Source organism: Asparagus officinalis, chromosome 4 (genome assembly GCF_001876935.1).
Source record: "Asparagus officinalis chromosome 4, Aspof.V1, whole genome shotgun sequence".
Classification (NCBI taxonomy): Eukaryota; Viridiplantae; Streptophyta; class Magnoliopsida; order Asparagales; family Asparagaceae; genus Asparagus; species Asparagus officinalis.
The window spans coordinates 109,778,877-109,788,459 of record NC_033797.1 but is presented as its reverse complement, the minus strand read 5'-3'; positions in this window follow the sequence as shown (position 1 = coordinate 109,788,459).

Genomic DNA, 9,583 nt, shown 5'->3' with positions numbered 1-9,583 from the left:
ACTTTAGAGAGTAAAATTTGGCTTGTTACTCACTCATCGAGTGGTACTAGTATCTGCTTCTGTAATCGGTATTACCAAGTCGATCAAATACTTTGGAGCCTGTTAAACCTTATAGGGGGTGATTAGGATCTTATTCTAATCTAATCCGATTTTATGCCAATTAAAACTAATTAACAAATATATTCTTGCAATATAGATATACAAAGAGTTAAGTGTAAGATTATGCAATATACACAAGGTGATATATCCTAGCAAAGAGGTATACTATATGATATATGCAAGGATATGCAAACACAAGGGTAACATAAACAAATGATAAAGTGGATGAAATAAACAATGAGAGAAAGGCTATAAAGATGAACAAATATAAGTGTGCTAAGCCAAACTCAAACAAGCAATATGATCACAGAGTTCGGACCTTCCCTCCTACGTCTCCGCTCCCCACTCCCGGGGAGAAATCCACTATCACGACCGGGTTCTCTACGCTCACCCGAATAATGTTTACAACCACACTATGTCGGTTTTCAACGATCACCGATCAACGTATACACTCACTCACAATGTCGGTTTTCAACGCTCACCGATCAACGTCCACTCCTCACACTCGGTTTTCAAGTTCACCGAAAACTTCACAACAACACAGTCGGTTTTCTAGCTCACCGAAAACCTTACAACATTCTCAATGTAATAATAAATGGTTTGTTCTATCATACAAGGCGAGAACTCAATTAAGCACAACTCAATGTTATAATCTCTCACAACCCTAATATACTATGTATGTAAATACAAAAAGCTCAATGTGGGTGTTTGTAGCAAAGAGGTAAATCAAATCTAAACTCAATACAAAACTAGCTTTAATAAAATGATAATCAAATAAATATGTAAATGTAAAGCTAAATAAGAGTTTAGAAATGCTTCTCTAAAAAATAAGATGGAGAGATGGATTAAGATGAAGCTCAATCAATGTAGATGATCTCCTCCACTTGTGTAAAACTTCTTCCCAAACAAAAACTCTTTTAAACAAACACTAAACAAACTTAAACCCGCTTTTAAAACTTGTTTAAAATCTTCTTGGATGATGAAAATAGTTATGACAATGTAGTATATATAGGGTAGAAGAAAACAACTCAAAAAATCTCAAAAACCCAATAAAAAACCAAAAACAGAAGTTACCGTTAAAGTTCAACGGTCAGATTCTACAGTAACGGGGGTCGACCATGGCGGTCGACCGTGAAGTTCATCAAAACTGAGAAAACATGCAGAGAGTTTGACGGTCGATCGCACTGTAGCGCGGTCGACCGTGGGTACTGTAGCACTACATATCCAGCTTTGTAAAATCAATTAAAAATAGTAAATCAACTCCAAAAATTATGAAATTTTGAGAAAAGGTTCTAGACATGTAGAAGAACATGTTAGAAAAGAATTTCTGAAAAATAATTTCTTATTTAAGAGAAATAAATGTTTGAACACAGATATACAGTTTCTGAAAATCTGCTGACATACACGATTTTGTAAAATAAATTGGGCACAGTAAATCAACTCCAAAAATGGTAAAATTTTGAGATAAATTTTTAAACATGTAGATAAATATTTCAAAGAAATAATTTCTTAAATATCACTTCCCATTTTTGAAAACTCATTTGTTTTGTAAAAACATGCACGAACATGTAAGAACGAAAAACATGATTTTGTAAATTCAGTTAAACGTAACAAATCAATTTCAAACTTGATGAAAATTTGGGAAACGTTTGAAAATGTGATTTTGAACATGTTACAAAAAAATTTTCCAATTTGCATTTCCCAATTGTGAAAACTTATTATTTTGCAAAATCACATAAGTATGGACTTGTAAAATCTTGATCTTGACAAAATGAGTTTAAATAAAGTTTTGAAGACTTTCCAATAGATTTATAAACTTGATAAAAGATATAAAATAATGTCGTTAAGTCTATAATCTAAAACGACGATAAACTAAACCAAACGTGTGTGTGTGATATTGAGCTTGAAGTATTAACACACATAATATAAGCCCTAAACTAATTTACCCAAGCTTGATTGGTCTTCAATATGCTTGACTTGGTAATCTCGCGGATGAAGCTTGAACTTGATCTTTAACTTTGAATTGCAAGGCTTCACTCTACTATTCCACCAACCTCCATTGAATATGATCGTTGAGGCTCTAGTCCATCCATCCTCCAACACGTTGTTTACCTAGAATAAATACGAAAACACAAACACTAGACAAACAACATTAGATGTAAATTATTTGCTAAACTACTATCAAAACAAGAAGGCCAACAATCTCCCCCTTTTTGATGATGACAAATAATTTACAAAAATAAATATATGCATGAAGGAAATGAACATATACAAGATAATACACATGCATATAAAAAAGGAATTGTATACTCATAATATTTCTCCCCCTTTGACAACATCAAAAAGGGGAAAAAAGAATTAAGAGAGCGAAAGCTCCCCCTACAAATAAGCATGAGTGAGTATAAAACAAGTATAAGGATTGCTTCCCCTATCAAAATGCCTTAATGAATATATGCAATGAATGCTAGGGCATACATATGTGAGCAAGCATAGATGGAAAGTATGCTAAACACTCCTCACATACAAAAAGACAATGAAGACACATATAAATATGTCATTATTAAGATAGTGTCTCATTACACTAATATAAAAACCATGTATAAAATAGATTTATGAAATCAAAAGAAAAAGAGTATGAGAATCATGCAAAATGTTTTCAAATGAAAACAAATCAATTAAATGAAATCATAAATCACAAGTAAATCATACAAGAACATAAAACCAAATCATCATTGATTTTCAAAAATCAAGAGAGGCAATTATATCTAGCTATTGATGTAGTATCAACCCATGTAAACATTTTAGCATCCGGTAAACAAGATTTGGGAATAAACACCTAATAAATCCGGAGGGTTATATCAACACAAACCTCTTATCAAAATCAAAACAAATAATCATGAAAACAAAAGATATGATCAATTAAAAATTTGTTTTCATAATCAAAAGATTTTTAGAAATAATTTTCAAAACCAAGAAAATGAAAAGTAAGAACACTAAAATTCTTGGTTTAAAATTTAAATTTGTTTTGGTACCCAAGAACTCTTGGTACCAAAAGATTTAGGGACATGACCCCTATAATTAAAGCTCAAAGCCCTTGGATTATGAACCCATTTGGGCGCATTTAGTGTACTAACACGGTCAAAACAATAATCACTCAAATGACCCTTCCGATTGCAATTTATGCAATGAAAGAGATCCATTTGTTTTTGTGGACCATTAGCTCGTGCACGGGAATCATTTGCAAATAAAGATTTTCTTTTAAAATTATTTTGCAAATGAGAAACATTCTTAAATAATGGAACATATTGCAACTTAGAAGCTTTTTGTATATCAAAACAAAATTTAGCAAGATGTCCAAACCTACTACAAACATCACATTTAAAAGCATGTGGTCTACTAGAAGCATTTGGCAAATGAGATTTCTTTTTAAAATCAAAACAATATTCGGCCAAATAACCAAAACGACCAGAATGATCACATCTATACACATGAGCATGCTTATGATGAACAATGGGTGCATGTGTGTGTACATGTGATGAAGAAACTACATGAGATGCACAAGGAGCATTGACATTTTTATGTTTGTGTGCATTAGAGCAAAATTTAGCTAGATGGCCTTTACGGCCGTAAATAGAGCAATTGTAAACTTTGCTATATATGTGTGCATGATGAGTGGATGATTTCTTAGACTTGGCACACATATCCATAAACCTCTTATGATTATCAAAGCATATTTTCAAAGTTGAATCTAAAGATGAAATGTAATTATTCATAAGATTCAAATCTTCATTTTTAGGCACATATGCATTTTTAGAAGTAGAACATAAATAATCATTTATAAAGGAAGCAGTATCATTTTGTATGTTCTCTACTTCTAACATGACATTATTTTTTTCATGAGTAAAGTTAGCAATATCCAATTTTAAATTTTTATTTTCCAAATTAAACATATCATTATTTTCTTGAAGAGCAATACTTTCTTGAGAAATGATATCAAATTTGGAAGCTAACTTCTCGTGATCGGATTTTAAATCTTCATGCTTGCTTTTTAAATCAATAAAATCATTTTGTAATTTGTTAAAGGCATGCAATAATTTTTTACTAGCACAAGCAAGTTCATCATTAGGTAAATCATTAATAGATTCGAGCTCGCAAACCTCACTAGGGCTATCGCCTAGTGCTCGTGTGCATGAAGCTCCTTTAGAACTTGAAGCGGGATCCTCCAAAGCTTGTCAGATCACCTCTAAGTCTCCTTGATGCGCTTCTATGAATTTCCATAATGTATAAGTGATATCAAAAGAATCAAGCTTGTTAGACATAAATGGATCAAATACATTTACTAAAAACTCTAACATAAACTTGTTCATAATAAACATCTTTTTATCATGTTTTCTTCACTTAGATTTCTCCAACATGGGCACAATATAAGCACAATCAATAATTTCCCATAAATCTATATTTTTAGACTGAACAAATATTTTGAATCTAAAGCACCATTGAACATAGGGAAAAACATTGAATTTAGGAGCAACACTAGAATCATAGCCTAAACAAGATACGTCATTCATATCCATAATTTGTAAAAATATGCAAGCAAAATACAAATGCAATCAAAACAAGATTAGCACAAAAAGATAACTTAGATGTTTAACTCAAGGCGATTAGACCTTAAATCAAAGAGCACCAAGCTCTGATACCAATTGTTAGACCCTAGAGGGGGGGTGTGTGATTAGGGTCTTATGCTAATCTAATCCGATTAAATAGCAATTAAAACTAATTAATGAGTTATCCTAGTAAATATGAAATACCACAAGATATATGAACTAGGATAAGCAATCCTTATTAGGTAAATCATTAATAGATTCGAACTCGCAAACCTCACTAGGGCTATCGCCTAGTGCACGTGTGCATGAAGCTCCATATGAACTTGAAGCGGGATCCTCCAAAGCTTGTCGGATCGCCTCCAAGTCTCCTTGATGCGCTTCTATGAATTTCCATAATGTATAAGCGCTATCAAAAGAATCAAGCTTGTTAGACATAAATGAATCAAATGCATTTAATAAAAATTCTAACATAAGCTTGTTCATAATAAACATCTTTTTATCATGTTTGCTCCACTTGGATTTCTCCAACGTGGGCACAATATAAGCACAATCAATGATTTCTCATAAATCGATATTTTTAGATTGAACAAATATTTTGAATCTAAAACACCATTGAGCATAGGGGAAAGCATTGAATTTTGGAGCAATACTAGAATCATAGCCTAAACAAGATGCATCATTCATATCCATAATTTGTAAAAATATGCAAGCAAAATACAAATGCAATCAAAACAAGATTAGCACAAAAAGATAACTTAGATGTTTAACTCAAGGCGATTAGACCTTAAATCAAAGAGCACCAAGCTCTGATACCAATTGTTAGACCCTAGGGGGGTGATTAGGATCTTATGCTAATCTAATCCGATTTTATACCAATTAAAACTAATTAATAAATATATTCTTGCAAGATAGATATACAAAGAGTTAAGTGCAAGAATATGCAATATACACAAGGTGATATATCCTATATGATAGAAATATATGCAAGGATATATAAACAATAAGATATATCAAACAATGAGAGAAAGGCTATAAAGATGAACAAATATAAGTGTGCTAAGCTAAACTCAAACAAGTAATATGATCACGGAGTTCGGACCTTCCGTCCTACGTCTCCGCTCCCCACTCCCGGGGAGAAATCCACTATCACGACCGGGTTTTCTACGCTCACCCGAATAACGTTTACAACCACACTATGTCGGTTTTTAACGATCACCGATCAACATATACACTCACTCACAATGTCGGTTTTCAATGTTCACCGATCAACGTCCACTCCTCACACTCGGTTTTCTAGTTCACCAAAAACTTCACAACAACACACTCGATTTTCTAGCTCACCAAAAACCTTACAACATTCTCAATGTAACAATAAATGGTTTGTTCTCTCATACAAGGCGAGAACTCAATTAAGCATAACTCAATGTTACAATCTCTCATAACCCTAATATACTATGTATGTAAATACAAAAAGCTCAATGTGGGTGTGTGTAACAAAGAGGTAAATCAAATCTAAACTCAATACAAAACTAGCTTTAATAAAATGATAATCAAATAAATATGTAAATGTAAAGCAAGATAAGAGTTCAGAAATGCTTCTCTGAAAAACAAGATGGAGAGATGGATTAAGATGAAGCTCAATCAATGTAGATGATCTCCCCCACTTGTGTAAAACTTCTTCCCAAATAAAAACTCTTTTAAACAAACACTAAACAAACTTAAACCCCCTTTTAAAACTTGTTTAAAAACTTTTTGGATGATGAAAATAGTTATGGCAATTGGGTATATATAGGGTAGAAGAAAACAACTCAAAAAATCTCAAAAACCCACTAAAAAACCAAAAACAGAAGTTACCGTTAAAGTTCAACGGTCGGATGCTAAAGTAATGACGGTCGACCATGGCAGTCGACCGCGAAGTTCATCAAACCTGAGAGAACGTGCAGAGAGTTTGACGGTCGACCGCACTCTAGCGTGGTCGACCGTGGTACTGTAGCACTACATATCCAGCTTTGTAAAATCAATTAAAAATAGTAAATCAACTCCAAAATTTATGAAATATTGAGGGAAGGTTTTGAACATGTATAAGAACATGTTAGAGAAAGAATTTCGGAAAAATCATTTCTCATTTGAGAGAAATAAATGTTTGAACACAGATATACAGTTTCTGAAAATCTGCTGACATACATGATTTTGTAAAATCAATTAGGCATAGTAAATCAACTCCAAAAATGGTAAAATTTTGAGGGAAGTTTCTAAACATATAGGTTAACATTTTAAAAAAATAATTTCTTAAATATCACTTCGCATTTGTGAAAACCCATCTGTTTTGTAAAAACATGCACGAACATGCACGAACGAAAAACATGATTTTGTAAATTCAGTTAAACGTAACAATCAATTTTAAACTTGATGAAACTTTGGGAAATGTTTGAAAATGTGATTTTGAATATGTTACAAAAAAAATTTCCAATTTTCATTTCCCAATTGTGAAATCTCATTATTTTGCAAAATCACATAAGTATGGACTTGTAAAATCTTGATCTTGACAAAATGAGTTTAAACAAAGTTTTGAAGACTTTCCAATAGATTTATAAACTTGATAAAAGATATAAAATAATATCGTTAAGTCTATAATCCAAAACGACGATAAACAAAACCAAACGTGTGTATGTGTGTGATATTGAGCTTGAAGTATTAACACACATAATATAAGCCCTAAACTAATTTACTCAAGCTTGATTGGTCTTCAATATGCTTGACTTGGTAATCTCGCGGATGAAGCTTGAACTTGATCTTTAACTTTGAATTGCATGGCGTCACTCCACTAGTCCGCCAACCTCCATTGAATATGATCGTTGAGGCTCTATTCCATCCATCCCCCAACACGTTGTTTGCCGAGAATAAATATGAAAAACACAAACACTAGACAAACAACATTAGATGTAAATTGTTTGCTAAATCACCATCAAAACAAGAAGGCCAACAGAGCCTATTGTGGCTCGGGCTCTACTTTCCCAGCTCTCCGGGTACAAGCTTTACCTCGACTACGTCCTCGTTCTAATGTTTATAATATCAGAGGAGAGCTTATTTGACACAGTAAGTGAGATTCCAAACATAAATAACATAACATATGCCAATAGGAAAAATCGTATCACTTATCATTCATGCATTTACTTTTCAATCAAAGTAAGGTAGTTGTCACATAAATAATATAACGTTCTCACTCATTCTAGGAATTTCTAGCGGAATCTATACATGATTCCTAGGAAACTCTATACTAGCTCCACGACTCGACACAGGATGATCCTAAGGATACTTAAATTGTTTGCTAAATCACCATCAAAACAAGAAGGCCAACAGAGCCTATTGTGGCTCGGGCTCTACTTTCCCAGCTCTCCGGGTACAAGCTTTACCTCGACTACGTCCTCGTTCTAATGTTTATAATATCAGAGGAGAGCTTATTTGACACAGTAAGTGAGATTCCAAACATAAATAACATAACATATGCCAATAGGAAAAATCGTATCACTTATCATTCATGCATTTACTTTTCAATCAAAGTAAGGTAGTTGTCACATAAATAATATAACGTTCTCACTCATTCTAGGAATTTCTAGCGGAATCTATACATGATTCCTAGGAAACTCTATACTAGCTCCACGACTCGACACAAGATGATTCTAAGGATACTAGAACTAGAGCTTTGATACCAACTGTAACGCCCCTGGGTTCACACAAGGCTGCAGTCCAAGGTAAAACCAGTGATGTCAAACATGCCATGCACCCACACTGTGTATAAACATGTTTCACCAATCACAGTAATATACTCTAGTAGAACCAAATAGAAGTGTAGGTACAAACATGCAAAATAAATGGAATAAATGTAATAGACATGATATAGAAGAGATATCTCATAAATGAAAAGAATCATGTCTCAACTATAATACATCTAATATCTAAATAATAAAAATATCTCAACATGAATCAACTAAGAATCGTACTAAGGCACACTGCCTTTACAATATGAATATGAAACTCTAATGTCTAGATAAAACTCAAAACTACAGTGGAGTCTCTACAAGTAAAAATACGCGACGGCGACTATGCCAGAACTCTGTCACCCTACAGCTCTCCGGAACTCCGAGTTACCTAAAAGGGTATTTTTAAAAGAAAAATAAACAACAATAAGAGCGTCAGAGCGCTACAGTAAGATTACCTCCATCCGCCCCAGGGAAAGGGTTACTAGATGGAGTGAAGGCTCTATCTATTATGCATAGTCTACCTAAATTTATTTTCTCCGTATCTAAGTAGGATTAACATTTAGAAACCTACAACACGAGACGTAGTACGTCGAGCAAAATAATCCAAACAAGGAAACCCTCATGTCTATACCATAAACCTCAAATTGTAGATATCTAAACATTAATACCGAACTAAGAAAAGATAATCTAATAAAACCAATAATTAGAAATCCATAACACGAGATTGGTACGTCAAGCGAAATAATCCAAACAAGAAAACCCTCATGAATATACCATAAGTCTCAAATTGTGAATCTCTAATCATTGATCCCAACTAAGAAGTAAAAAGAGACAGTAAAAGGAATAAGATATTAACACATCGTATTTATAATATCTTCCACAATCACTAGAGAGATAGAATAAAAAATACCAACACATAATTTTGTATACTTTCAAAAGTAACGTATCTCAGTTATATAGTTCAATGATAGGTCGTATTCATAATCGGCATCTGACATACTTAGGCTATCAAGTAATTATCTCATTGCAACGAACTACCCTATAGGTATCCTATACTATGTACACAGCTCATTAGTCTCATCGCGATCTTAGTGTATAACATGAGTGCGAGACGGACTA